The sequence below is a fragment of the Sarcophilus harrisii genome, chromosome X, assembly GCF_902635505.1.
Source record: "Sarcophilus harrisii chromosome X, mSarHar1.11, whole genome shotgun sequence".
NCBI lineage: Eukaryota > Metazoa > Chordata > Mammalia > Dasyuromorphia > Dasyuridae > Sarcophilus > Sarcophilus harrisii.
The window spans coordinates 60,256,513-60,272,201 of NC_045432.1; the positions used below are offsets into that span (position 1 = coordinate 60,256,513).

At 36.6% G+C, this 15,689-nt stretch overlaps 1 protein-coding gene across 1 annotated transcript in view; it reads left to right on the forward strand.

Annotated features, from left to right (window-relative positions):
* The window catches only part of LOC116420362 (connector enhancer of kinase suppressor of ras 2-like), a 96,666-nt gene that overhangs the window by 62,837 nt on the left and 18,140 nt on the right, over positions 1-15,689 (forward strand). The gene's annotated exons all lie outside the window — the stretch shown is intronic.

The following is a 15,689-nucleotide window of genomic DNA, read 5'->3' on the forward strand; positions in this document are numbered from 1 at the left end:
TCTAATTGGCCTATATAGTCAGACTTGGATGGCTTGTTTATTGTTGTTTTGCAATATATCATATACTTTTACTTCCTTTTCTATTTGTACTACTGTCACCTTAGTTCAGTTCTTATTACCTTTCACCTGAACAGTTCTAGTATTATTGTCATTCAACAGTTTTTCACTTGTGTTCAACTCTTTGTGACCCAGCATGAGCTTTTTTTAGAAAATATATGGGAGCCATGTGCCATTTCCTTTTTCAGTGAGTTACCCAAAGTCACAAAGTTGTGACTGAAGCCAGATTGAGATCCAGGCTCAGCATTTTATCCACTAAGTCACCCAGCCACCACCAGGCTGCCACCTAGCTGCCACTCAGCTGCGGGACTATCCCAGAGGCCCCCTTTGTCCTGCATACTGCTACCAGTTTAAAAACACTGATTCATGCGAAAGCAGCCTTTGCTCAAGTGCTGCATTGGCTCTCCATTTTCTGTAGACTAAAGTCCAAATGCCATAAGAGTACATTTATAACTCCACTTATCCCTCTAGTCTTACCTTCCCTTCTTCTCTTACAGCCCTTTGCACTCTAGCCAACCTCTTTCTTATTCCTCAAACATTTGATTTACATTCTTACTTCAGAAGCTTTGATGACTTCACCCTTCAATTTATTCACCTGCAATTCTTCCCACAAGCCCAGTTTAGCCCCATGTTCTTCATTAAGCCTTACCCAACAATACCAGTGCTCAATAACTATTAATCTTCTCTAAACTCTAAACACACTTATTTTTTGTATCATTTATTTCCTATTTAACTGATGCTACCTTCTACCATTATTAGTATCTTTATTTTTTTTTTGTTCTATTTCAACCACATTTTGAGCTCTGTGAAGATTGGGCTTTATGTCATATCTTTGTGTTTCTATGGGTATGAAACAACTTAGGAATTCAGTAAAGGTTTATTAATAAGGGAATGCACAAAGATACTCCATGACAGTGGTATCAAACTCAAATAGAAAGAGGAACCACTAGCCCATACACAAGGATTCCTGCAGGCCACATATTGACTTAGAAAACCACATAATAACATTATCTATGTTTTAACTACATTTTTTATTTATTTGTTAATATTTCCCAATTAAATTTTGTCTTCCCAATTCTTCCCTCTTCACTTGCTATCATTTCATATAGTACTTGTCATGTTTTTCCCCCGATACTATCCCCCTCATCATTTCTTATAACACAATAATAGTATTCTATCACAATCTTGCCCCAACTTCTTTAGCCATTTCCTAATTAATGGGCATCCCCTCAGTTTCTAATTCTTTGCCACCACAAAAAAGCTGCTAGAAATATTTTGGTAAAAATAGGTCCTTTTCCTTTCTATTTGACCTCTTTGGGGTATATGTCTAGTAGTGGTATTGCTGGAGGATATAGCCCTTTGGCTATAGTTCAAATTGTTTTCCAGAACTGTTGGACCAGTTCACTACACCAACAACAATTCATCAGTATATCTGTTTTCCCTCATCCCTTACAGAATTTTTCATTTCTGATAGTTGTGAAGTGGTCTCTTAGAGTTGTTTTTAGTTGTAATTTAGATCTTTTCCCCCCCATATGACTAGATAGCTTCCATTTCTTCTTCAGAAAACTACCAATTTATACCCCCTGATTATTTGTCAATTGGGGAATGGTCCTCATTTTTATAAATTTACCTCAGTTGTCTATATATTTGAGAAATGAGGCCTTTATCAGAGAATCTTACTGTAAAATTTTTGATATTAATTTTCTGTAGTACCTTTTAGCAAAGTATAATTTCTCTGATTACCTTTTTTAATGAGATCTATTTTTGCTTTTGCTTTTTGATTTGATTTGCTTTGTGATCATGATTGTTAGTTAGCTCTGTCCTTTTAGCTTCAACTGAAGTCTAATAGATTCTGCTCCAGACTTTTATTTTAATTCTCTCTTTGTCTTTCTGTTTCAAGTATTTCTCTTGTAAATAGTATATTGTTGGATTCTGATTTCCAATCCATTCTGATACCTGCTTCCATTTCTCGGGTGAGCTCATCCCATTTACGTTCTCAATTATGATTACTAACTCCATCCTTTTTTCCTGTTTATACTTCTGTTTTTATTCTGTCTTTCCCTCAAAAGTCTTTTTTCCATCTGACCACTGTATCCTGTAATCTGTCCTCCCTTTTATCATCCCCCTCCTTATATATTTTATTATCCCTTTCCCCTAATACTTCCTTATTGGGCAAGATAGAATTTCTATACTCAACTGAGTGTGAATATATATATATATATATATATATATTTTTTTTTTCTTCTCTCTTTGAATCAAGTGATAAGAGTGAGATTCTTTTTCTAAGCAGTCATCCAACCCCCTTCCTGTCTCTAGGCTGAGAGCTCCTCAGCTGCTACCCCAGCTGCCTCCAAGGCCCACCACTGGTATTCTTGTCAAATCTTGGGCCTGTGCCCAAACCAGTGTTATAGACCTCTCCTTTGGACCCCCTAAGTTTTCTTAGGCTGAATAAATTCTTCCTCTAAGCTTTTGTTGGCTCTGCCACTCCAAAATTTTATTTGAGGCATTATTATAAAGTTATTTTGAGGGAAATGTTGGGATGTAGGTCCTGACACATATTCTGTCATCTTCTACAATGATCCTCATATTTCTTTAGTATCACCACTCCCTCTGGCACAGTGGTAGGCACCCAGGGGATAAAACAATAGAGGTTTTAAGGAGTTAGGGGTGAGATTCTTATTGATGTAAATCCCTACAGGCACTTGTCATTCCTGGTTAGCTCTCTACCTATTATCCATGTTCTTTTCTTTCCTAAGTCCACTGATTGGTCTGATCAGGACACTCCCTGCATAAAAATCTTGCTTCCTTTCCTTCCCCTGTCCACCAATCCTCATTCAATGCCTTCATCTGGGATTGGCCTCCTCCCTTATTCCCATGCGACAAGAACAGTCTCACATCTTCTGCTGGCCCTGCAGGAGCATGGAGGGTTTTTTTGTAGCTTTCTAAGGGAGTTTTTCTGAATGGAGTTAAAAAGACTCTTCCTACTCTCCCAACCCCTTACCTCTTTTCATTTATACCAGTAGGGAAAGATAAAAGTGCACAGAGATGCCAGTGCTGGCATTTGGGATACACAAAGGACTAACCTGGTATGACTCATTTCTATTTTCTGAGGAAGGCACAGATTCACTGTGGTGTAGAGGACTAAAGACCTCTGAGTGGGGTGAAAAAATAGAACACGGGATGTCATTGCTAATAACAAGTCTGGAATCATAGCCACGGGAGTTTACTCTTCCCTTCTCTTTTGGCCTGATGCTGAGGGGCAGTAAGAAGTGAGACTGGAGTTGGAGAAAGAGGAAATCATCATAGGTAGTAGCAACAGGGGACTTCCAATATCAAATGGAAGGAAAGTGAAGTCTACTCATCTAGGGCTAATAGAGGACTAAGAATATATGTGGGGTGTGCTTATGTTATTTCAAATTTGCCTGTATATCATTTTTAGTTGCTTACCAAGATCCTTCTTCCTTGATCTTTTCATTTGAACCCAGCTGTGGGGAGGAAATTATGTCAGCATTTTGGGCCCGATCCACCATCACCCTCATTGATCTTAGAGATTCTCATCCCAGTTTATTAACGATTACTGACTCTCACACAGCAATCAATAGCAAAGTTAATTGGAATTTCTATTTGGTAACATTTCTGTTAGCTGGTACCACTTAAAAAGAAGACAGCTTTAAGTGAATCTGCAGGTGGCATGAGGACATTTGAAAATTGGTTCCTTCTTGCTCTTATAAGGTTTTTGAATGGTATTCTTTGTGTTTAGGATGTCCTTCTTTTTTAACTTTCAAATTTGGAGCTCAACTATCTTTAGTAAAAACAGGGAAGACCCCTTTTTCTTGCCACAAAATTTGCTGTGAACTTAGCAGGCAACAGTCATGTGGTCATAGCCCAGAAAAAGGAGGAAAGAGACATAGATAAGGATAGATAAGGAAAAGATAGGAAAAGGAAAAGATAAGGAACAAAGGAGATGAAGAGATTCAACTAAAAAGGAGTGGAAGAGTGAGAAATGACTAGAAAAGAAAAGAAAAGGAAAAGATAAGAAAAAAGGAGATGAAGAGATTCAACTAAAAAGGAGTGAAAGAGTGAGGAATGACTAGAAAAGAAATGACTAGAAAAGAAAGGAAAAGGAAAAGATAAGGAAAAAAGGAGATGAAGAGATTCAACTAAAAAGGAGTGAAAGAGTGAGGAATGACTAGCTTTTTCTACTCCAGTTACTCCTTTAAATTAACTCAGCAAAGACAAACATATTAGAAGAATCTTTGCTGGTCAGGTTTGCTATTTCAGGGCCGGAGGAAAAAAAACTGAGGGAAGGAAGGAAAGAAGAGAGCTGGAAAAATGTTTTCCATAACTTTCTTATCAAAATGAGGACAAAAGTGTGTGTGTGTGTGTGTGTGTGTGTGTGTGTTTTGTGGGGGAAGATAAGTAAGAACAACATACATTTACTTTTTTCTTCTTTTTTCCACTTAATGGAATTTTATTATTTTCCTATTACATGTATTTTATTATTTTCCAATTACATGTAAAGAGTATTTGACAATCACTTCTATAAGATTTTGAGTTCCAAATTTTTCTCCCTCCCTTCCTCTTCTCCCCCCTCCCCAAGAAGCAAGCAATCAGATATAGATATATAGATATATACACACACAGTAATATTAATACTATTTCCCCATTAGTTAAAAAGAATCAGAACAAAAGGGAATAATGACAAGAAAGAAAAAAACAAAACAAAAAGTGAAAATTGTATGCTTCAAACTACATTCATATTCATAGTTCTTTCTCTGGATGTGGATAGCATTTTCCTTCTCATAAGTCTTTTGGAATTGTCTTGGATCACTGTATTGCTGAGGAGAGCTTAAGTCTTTCACAACCTATCATAAGATGCTGCTATTACTATGTACAGTGTTCTCAAGGTTCTGCTCACTTCACTCAGCATCAACAGCATGTTTTCATTTTTTTGTCAATAGTATTTTATTTTTCCCAAATACATGTAAAGATAGTTTTCAACATTCATTTCTGTAAGATTTTGAGTTCCAATTTTTTTCTCCCTCCCTTATCTCCCTCTCCCTAAGACAGAAAGCAGTCTGATATAGGTTATGCATATATAATTCTTTAAACACATCTCCTTATTTGTTAGGTAACAACATAACTTTTTCAAGGAACTCATGCATAAACAGCAAAATTGTATTGGTCATTTGGTCATAGGGATAAAATCTGTTCCTCTAGAATGTATGTCTTCAAAACTGACACATTATTCTGTTAACTATGGGAAGGAATTGGTCCCAACTCTTTTTCTTGTTTTGTTTGTCTATGATAAACCCATTAAGAAGCTTTCTCTTGCTTACCCTTTCACCTTTAGTCTATAAACATCAGTCTTCTGAACCAAATATACTTCTTAGATCTAGCAACAAGTATTCCCCACTTGCAATACTATATCAATTCATACCACATGTCGAGTCACCACAGTATAATACCTAAGTACTATATAGGAATAGAAACTGAGGATATAATAGCCCTCATCTTAAGGAACCTGTAATGTACCATGCTATTCTTTTTTTTCTCCTTAACATTTTTCTGAACCACTATTTCAAGACACTTATCCCTCTTTAGTTTTGCCATTCATCTGTGTGACCTAAGCCTGCAATAAAATGGCTTTTCTGTCTAAAGTTTTTTAAAGCATTCAAATAAGTGGACTTAAGTTCTGCTAAACAAGCTAAATTGACTATTTTTTGTGCCACCTTGGGGAGGAAGTAGAATGAAATTAAAAGAGATGAAGACAATTTGACCCCAAAGTGCTAATAAAAATTATTCTTTTGTCCCATATTTTTGGCCTCATGGGGATTACTTTCTGTTATCTTCTACTAACTAACCTTACGGTCTTTTGTAGCAAGCCTGTACTTTTCATGGAAAATCTCTCATATTGTCATCAATCTCAACTTTATTTAGTTGGACAAATAATTCCTTAGAAAATACAAATGATCATATATTACCGTCTCTTCCGTTAAAGACTTTGGTCTTCACATATAAGCTATATATGAACTTTTTGACACAGTTTTAGGGTCTAGCCTTGTGATTATTTTACATGCATAGGAAATGTCTGAGTGTAAATTCTTACAGACTAGCAACTTGCATATAATTTAGTCTTAGAGAATTACCCAGGACATTAAAATGTTCAGATTTTAGTTTTGCAAATGAGAAAATTGAGGCTTATGGACTTGCTCAAGGTCAGCTAATTAACAACCTGCAGATCTAGCAATCCAGCCCAGATTTTCTGATTTCAAATCGCTAGGCTTTTTTGTATCTCACTAATGTTCATTCTTGAAAATGCATTCATTCTACTAATAACAAGAGTAATATGGGGGGGGGGGGCTCATGTAGACACATGAGATTCCTTTGTGCTTTGAGGCTGAAATATTTGTGGAACCAGAATGCGATTCAAAAGAATGGATTCACTATGTACAAATTAAGGAAATATCAGAAATTAGACCCTGCTTATTAAACTTGTCATCTTGGAGCCCTAATGTTCAAAGTGACATGGGTATGTGGCAGAGGTAGTCTCTCAAAACACAGTGGATAGCTTCATATTTTCATTTGGTGGTGCCATCTGACCATTGACTTGGATAAAGAGTGATTATTCACAGCTTAGTATAGTCCAAGGTTGACCCCAACAACACCTTAGAATATTTGTCTTCAGTGCTTTGGTTATGGCTAGCAGCTTAGTGACTCTAGCAAAAAAGGTGATAAAAGTAGTAATAAGGAATTGTCCCATGGACAAAAATCAAGTCTCTATTCTGCCCAGTTCCATGCATGTACCTTTGTATAGCATCTTAAACCAGAGAGATTAAGTAGCTTATAGAAGATCTGAAGGAACTCTATATTATCCCAGCAGGCAAGCCAGTATAAAGCCCCCAGCTGCACAGGGGATGAGAACCTCTGCCTATTCACAGAAGAGAAGGTCATGGCATATTCTTAAATATTCAGGCAAAGCTGTGTGTGTCATGCACAGACTCTATAAGAGGTAGAAAAGGTACTGTGTTCAATAGGGGACAAGGGCTGCAATAATATTCTTTCATCATCTTGAAGTCCCAGCACTGCTGTCTAATACACAGCATTATTATTTTGCCAGATATCCAAAGCCACATGGAAGACTAAAACCTCACAGATAATAAGATTTCAGATCTACAGCCAGAACAGACCTCAAAATTCACTCCTCTTTTCACAGATGGTGGGTATCTTATGTGGAACTCAGAAAAGATAGCTGAGGTTGGTTAGCACTGCAAGCTCTAACTAGTATTCAAGCAAAGGTATCCCAGTGCTTGGTGAAGTATGCAAGTTGGGCTGGATGAACAAACTGGAAGCATCATGGGACCCTCCACTATGAATGAACACTTTTCTCAAGGTTTTCCTGAATTGTGGGATGCTTTCTGTGTTAATTAGATCTAATTAGCCTCTCTCCACCTAGATTCTTACCTAACCTTAATTGCCGATTGGGCATTGGTTCAAACAGACCTGCTAAAGAATTTCACTTCAAAAGTCTAGGTCTCCCCCTGAATCCAGGGCCATCTCCGGTCGTCCTGATCTGTATCTTCCAACTGGACCCAGATGGCACTGGAGGGGAAAGTGAGGCAGGTGCCCTCGTACAGCCCTCCCTCATTCAAATCCATTTCACGTACATGTCATGGCTTCGCCTCCTTGATGTCATGGTCCTCTTGGAAAACCAAGGATAAACAACAACAATAACATCCTCTCCTCCCATTAAAATGTAGTGTAGCTTTTCAGTCTGGGGATTCACCAGAGGACACATCACATGCCTAGAAATGTCTGTTACCTGCTTCAAAACAATAGTGCTGATTTTTCTCTAAAACCCTTGATTTTATTTAGAAACATTAAATTTGCATCCCAACGAATTGCACTGACTAAATAAAATATGAGACAGGAGGTGGTTTTTTAGACTGCTTCATCGGGCACAGCTCTGGAAAGTCACCTGCAGGAAATGTTCCAGGGGATATTACTCTATATATCACAGACTGGGAGGGAGAGAAGAGCTAAGTGCACCTGGATTCTGTTAACACTTGTGCTCTGCGATTTATTGTGCTTTCAAGCCACCTCTGGGAGCAAAGGGAAAGAGAGAGAGGTGGGAGAGAAAGACTTACTGCTAGTTCATTATAAGCCTTCTTCAGAGCTCATCATTTTAATCTTGGTGTGGTAAATACTGTATCATCCTTTAATATATCATATTCCATTCAGCTGTTAACTTTTACATTTAATTCTTCAATTAAAATAATCACTCTTAATATACTCTTCATTGCATTGAGGGGACACCACAAAGATTCAAAATGTCTTTTAAGTCTGTGTTGTTACTTATGTTTTTCTGGGATAACTTAATTGGGAGAAAGAACATTGACTTTTCCCCCTTTCCATTCATTTAAACAATTCCCTTTTGTTCTTTTAATAAGGGTGTTTTCTATGTTGAATTTAAATGAAGTAACATGTACCTGTGAATTCTTGATTCCACTCTTTAGGGAATGTAAAAATAGAAGTTCCTAACTTCATGTTTTCAGGAAAAGGGTTAATGTTTTGAACCATAAGATTGAATCATTTACAGCAAGAGAGTTTATGCCAGAAATACTTTCAGGTATTCGACTGGGACAGTTCTTTAGGGAAAAAATTGAAAAATCAAATTTGTACCAAAATATGTGAGTAAGTGGTGGATGTGCCAGTAGATCAAAATAGGGCTCTCTAAATTGTGTAAAGGAAGGACAGCTGCCCATGGAGCCTCATGGGAAACCGAGCAAGCTAAAGAATAATGAGATAGCATATAACAACAGACATCTCACCAGAGCTTGAAAGTGGATCATACTTTAAAGCCAATTGAGTGCTAAGCACCTAGGAAGCATTTTCATTTGATATTGATATTCCTTAGGAAATTTTTGAAGCTTTTAGAGTTACTACTCAATATAGGTAGTTGAGAAAAAAGCATAGCACCTTAGAGTTTATATAGCAATATATCCATATCAGCCTATCTTCATATATTCACACACACATACATACACACACGTGCACACACATACACACACACACACACACACACACACACACACACAGGATGTCCTCCAAAGTTTTAATGCAGTATTATGCTTTATACAGGGTTGCACGCTTTAAGAAAGAAAGGTTTTGTACAGAAGACACAGTGTTCTATAGCTACTGAAGAGTAATGAAGGTGTAGTTAAGGCCAAGAATAGTATGGCTTAGGGCAGAAATGGTACTGCACTTAATGGAAAGACCTTCTCCTAGCAGATGCCAAATGCACTGTTAACAGCGATACTCTTTCATCTATAGTTTCTATCAAAGAATTCTCCTGAATAGGAGATATAACTTGTTTTGAATAGCACAGTTAAACCTTCTTTATTTCCAGGGCTCCTAGGTACTCTCCTGACTAAGTACTAGCTACACCCAGGTCTTAATGAATTTCTGAATTATGTTTCTTTGGGGTAGGCTGGTTATGAGTTGATAAGTGTCTCTATCTGCCAATTTCCAATAATGATTTGCTATTGACCACTAGATAATTTCTTTTTTAAACTTAATTTAATTTTATTTATTTATTTTAATAATTATAACTTTTTATTGACAGAGCCCATGCCTGGGTAATTTTTTACAACATTATCCTTTGCACTCACTTCTGTTCCGACTTTTCCCCTCCCTCCCTCCACCCCCTCCCCCAGATGGCAAGCAGTCCTATACATGTTAAATATGGCACAATATATCCTAGATACAATATATGTATGCAGAACCGAACAGTTCTCTTGTTGCACAGGAAGAATTGGATTCAGAAGGTAAAAATAACTCGGGAAGAGAAACAAAAATGTAAACAGTTTACATTCATTTCCCAGTGTTCTTTCTTTGGGTGTAGCTGCTTCTGTCCATTGTTGATCAATTGGAACTGGGTTAGATCTTCTCTTTGTCAAAGAAATCCACTTCCATCAGAATACATCCTCATACAGTATCGTTGTTGAAGTATATAGTGATCTCCTGGTCCTGCTCATTTCACTAAATATCAGTTCATGTAAGTCTCTCCAAGCCTCTCTGTATTCATCCTGCTGGTCATTTCTTACAGAACAATAATATTCCATAGCATTCATATACCACAATTTATTCAGCCATTCTCCGACTGATGGGCATCTACTCAGTTTCCAGTTTCTGGCCACTACAAACAGGGCTGCCACAAACATTTTGGCACATGTGGGTCCCTTTCCCTTCTTTAAGATCTCTTTGGGGTATAAGCCCCGTAGTAGCACTGCTGGGTCAAAGGGTATGCACAGTTTGATAACTTTTTGGGCATAGTTACAAATTGCTCTCCAGAATGGTTGGATTCGTTCACAACTCCACCAACAGTGCATCAGTGTCCCAGTTTTCGCGCATCCTCTCCAACATTCGTCATCTTTTCCTGTCATCTTAACCAATCTAACAGGTGTGTAGTGGTATCTCAGAGTTGTCTTAATTTGCATTTCTCTGATTAATAATAACTTGGAGCATTTTTCATATGGCTAGAAATAGTTTCAATTTCATCATCTGAAAATTGTCTGTTCATATCCTTTGACCATTTATCAATTGGAGAATGGCTTGATTTCTTATAAATTAGAGTCAATTCTCTATATATTTTGGAAATGAGGCCTTTATCAGAACCTTTAACTGTAAAAATATTTTCCCAGTTTGTTGCTTCCCTTCTAATCTTGTTTGCATTAGTTTTGTTTGTACAAAGGCTTTTTAATTTGATGTAATCAAAATTTTCTATTTTGTGATCAATAATAATCTCTAGTTCTTCTTTGGTCACAAATTTCTTCCTCCTCCACAGGGCTGAGAGATAAACTATCCTGTGTTCCTCTAATTGATTTATAATCTCATTCTTTATACCTAAATCATGGACCCATTTTGATCTTATCTTGGTATATGGTGTTAAGTGTGGGTCCATGCCCATTAGATAATTTCTTAATCATTTTATATTTTGGCTTTCTTGGCAAGGACCAGCCAGAAGTAAAATTCTCACATAAATGATCAGTTTGTTGTTTGAAACCCTCTGTCCTTTTGTAAAGAGTTGATATTTGTGAAAACTTGGCCATGAAGCTAATTTTGGTAAAATAAAATCATATTTTTCTATTTATTTCCATTCAAAATGGATGATGGCTTGCTATAGAAAAACTTTTGAAACTAAAATATTGTAAAAATGATATTTAATAATGTAACAGATCTTCTTGGAACACATATATGGACATCTAACATGTCTCTCTGCTAGATCTCCATTAGACAACCATCTATGAAGTACATTCTATAAGTGAAAATTATATTTTTAAAATAGTAAAGCATTCAAAACAAACAATAAAACATAAATACTGTACCAAAAGGTTTATTTTTCTAAGAAAATGGGTTTCCTAATGACAAGGAAGCAAAGGGGCTATGTTCTATGTATGGCTTAGTTCTTTAAATTCAGTCTAATTGATTTCTTGCCTATCCTAAGGCAAATATTCCCTTTTTAAACTTCAAGCTTTTAGCTCTTATGTCTAAAGGGTTTTTTAAAAGTGATATCTCTTAATTATCTATTAGTAGCTTTATTTGGGCTGTTCAAGTGTTTAATATCCTTGAGAAGTTCTTTATGGTAAGAGTCAGCTACCTTCTGCACAGTGGGGTAGAAGGTGTTGGTAAACTGGCAATTAGCATATTTTATTATTTCCACTCATGGAAATTTACTTTGGTAGGTTTCCATTAAGAAAGTACACCTTACTTTAAGCAGTGTGAACATTTTCTTCTATGTCTTCACTGGATTTTCATAATATTTTCAGCCATGAAATTCGTGGAATGGCAAAAATGCAGAACAGAACTTTTGACCACTCTGCAAATGCCAAAAACACTGGTCGTGGGCAAGGAAAGTATCATGTATTCAAACATCAGCTCTACCGAGCAATTTATTAAGTCTAACCGTGACATGTTTGTGTAATGTTTGCTCCCAAACTTGCCATCAGGAGAATACATGTTGTCCCTATCTACATTGGAGTCTTCAAGGCTCTGAAACTCAGAAATGCATTTATAAAATCATAGTAAAATTCCCAGAGAACAACAACTCAGTAAGCAATTGCTCTATTAATCAAAGACTTACTTGGAATTTTAAGATGACAGACTCTTTTTAAATCTGCCAATCGAATTCTCAAAGCTAACCTCCTTAGACAAAGAATTCCATGGAGATCATTTGAGATGAGTGGTTGTCATAGAAATTTTGCCACATAGCAGCATTATAGGATGGTAGTGGGCAATTATTTTGTAAAATTAGACACATTTAATCTGGGTTTGACAGCAATAAAACATCCTCTTAAATATAATGTTGAGAGTAAGTAACTGATGCTTTCAGAATTGTCCTGGTATTAGTGATAGACTTAGATATTAAATTCAAGACTCTATATACCACTGTCTATGCTTAAATTTTAAACTTTTGGAATTAAGGGCTTTGTTCTGGAGTAGTTGCTACAGACCTTTCATTGGATAAAAGCTATTGGATGCATTTTTGGTTTGTTAATTATCTGATCTGAGGAGGCCAAGTGCTTCATGGAATGATGGACCTCTATTCTTTGTTTATTGTCTCACCCACCTTGCTTAGGGCTACATGAAGACCAGACTGGGAGGGAATGAAGAAACAGTTAATCAGTGAATTTAGGCTCAGGATTACTGAAAAGAGTTTGTGGAATTATTTGCCAAGATCATATCTTAGCCAAACATTCAAGATGAGGAGGGATATAAAAGTGCAGTTCCATCATGTTCCTGGCTACTTGTCTGTAATAATAAGGGATGGATCTACGTGTATGTATATTTAATGGTGCCATTTGAAGAGAACAGAATTCTCCCTGTCTTGGCAACTTGTAGAGCTTAGAAAAGAAGGAACACATGAATGAGAGCATGTTTAAAGTTTAAATTTTTTTAAATCTCAGATTTTGGAGATCTTAGGAAATTGGGTGTGAGGGCCCTACTTTGAAAATGGGGTTGCCACTTAGTATTACAGTGAACTAATCCCACTTCCTCTTCTGAGGCACCCCCCCTCCCAGTACTCCCCAGTCCACATTTAGTTCAGTCATATGTCTTTTCCACTTCCAATCTGGCAAAAGTTTTTAATCCAGCAAGAAAAACCTCTGGAGAGCCATTTCCTGTAGGTATCAATCTGTCTGTCACTGTGATCCATGTGGAGGTTAGAATCGTTTTTCACTTTATAAGACCTAGCTCACAGAGGAAACAGCAATAATTAAGTGCTAAAGAAGAGCCATGGGAGACGTGAGGCTAAAAGAGGAGCAGAAAGGAACTCATTTAACAAAGTAAGGGGAAGAATGGCCGGTGGAGGGCTTAGTGACAGCCATTCCAAAAATATCCACAGAACCACAGGAACTAGACAAACAAGAAAGGTCCTGGTAAGACCTAGTTAGAGGACATCAAGTTCTCTTAAAGGAGGTGAAAGAGGTAAGGAAAGGCTGAGTAAGATCTTCAGCTTTCCATCTCTCAGTCATCCCAGAGCCAGAGGAGGAGACTAAAACTATAAGCACTTATAGCTTAGAGAGCTTGAGAAAAAACATCTATTGCAATAGAAGATCCAACACCTTCCCTATGACCTCCACTGAGTCACAAAGATCGAGAATAAGCGAAGACTTGGATAAGTTAGCCATCTGGCAGGGAATCTTTTATAGAAAAACTGCATGATCAATGCAGAATACATCTTTGCTTCTCAGAGGGCATACTAGTGAGGGGCCTGATTTCCAATTTTAAACCATCATTGCTTAATTAACATTGTCAATTGTTAGTGTCTTTACTTAGGGAGAGCAGCACAAGTAATCCAGCAGTTAAATTGAGTCATTTTTCTTTGGTTTTGTCATGTATTCTATCATATTCCCCACAAAAGTTTCTTTACCTCAGAATATATACATATATATGACATTTATATGTGTATATATATGTAGACATATACATATGTCTATAAATATGTTTATGCATAAAGCTGATATTGACACCTGTGTACATTTCCTGATCTTACTCATATGAAGATATCAGAAACTTAACTTGCAAGTTTGTACAGTAGTAGGTCTAAACTGATTTGGATTAAAAACTTGATCTGATTATCCCCCATGCAGTAGCTAATCTGTATGTAGAGAAGTGCATGTTGACAGGTTCTCATTTTCATGTTTAAGAGCTCTGGTCAGTAAAAAAAAAAAAAAAAAAAAAAAAGCACTGATGTCTGGCAGTGGCCCAAGTCCTACAAAGTTGACTCTATTCTTTTATCTCCCAATCCCCTTAGGTCCCTATAACATGTTCACATACCTTTGTGTTTCTCATAGGTGTTTCTATGAGAATGACAGTGGTAAGACTCCACTATCTGGATCCAACTTGCCTGGCAAAATCTCCAAAATGATAAAGGAGAACTAATAACCCATGTGATGTCACAAAAGAATGGAACTGATCCTACTTACCAATGACCCCTTTTTCCTAACAAAAGCATGTTTTGTGAGCTAGTATTCAAAGTTCTACTAGCTTGTAAAGACTATGGTTTAAAAAAGTATTTTAAATTTTTTTCATTTTAATTGATTTTTAATTTTTATTGCTATGTTGTTTTTACATTACCTTCATGTGCAAACACATCCTTTTCTCCCACCTTCCCAACAAACTCTCTCCTGTAATAAAAATTGAGAGGAAAAAAACAATTTAGCAAAACTCCTATGCAATGTTCTATACTCATAACCTTCAAGCTCTACAAAGAAGAAAGGGAAGTACTTTCTCATTTCTTCTTTAAGCTTAGTCAGTGTGACTATAAAATGCTTAGTCTTTTAAAATAAATTTTATTGATAACTTTTGTTTATGTATCATCTACATTTCTGACATTATCCTTCTTCTAGCCCCTCCCAGAGATCTGACCCATGTAAGAATTTTAAAAGGAAGCAGGGAGGGAAGATCATCAAAACTAATCAAGCTCAAAACAGTCTGACATTCTGTGCAATGTTGAACATACATGGTCCCCACCCCCAGCTTAGAAGCAGAAGAGAGATTTTTCTTATATTTTTTTTCCTCTGGTATAAAGTTTGGTCGTTATAATTTTGCAGTATTGTTTATTTTGTTGTGCTTTCTATTGTTGTAGTTTTTGTATATTGTTTCCTGGTTCTGCTTATTTCATTTTGCATCAGTTCATACATTTTCCCTTGTTCTTTGTATTTATCAAATTCATTGTTTCTTATGACACAATAACATTCCAATAATTTCCTATACCCACAATCTGCTTAGTCTTGATGAGCATTTGTTTCCTTTTCCCCACTTTTTCCTAGTTCTTTATTATAATAAAAAGTGCTACTATAAATATTTTGGTGTATAGGGAGGGCCTTTCTACCTTAAACCTTTTCCTTTCTCATTCCCTCCATTTTCTACCACTCCCTGAGACATGGTTCCATCCTGATGAATGACATGACATCCTGGCTAGCCTTTCTGATACTAGTTATATTTTTCACTCATATTGGTAATGACATACTGGTAGTGATGAAAGAGTCAGTGTACATTGTGTTACACTTTGCTGCTTCCAGACTCTCCCTCTTCCATCATCAATCAGCAAGTTTACCCTTCTTTGTGGT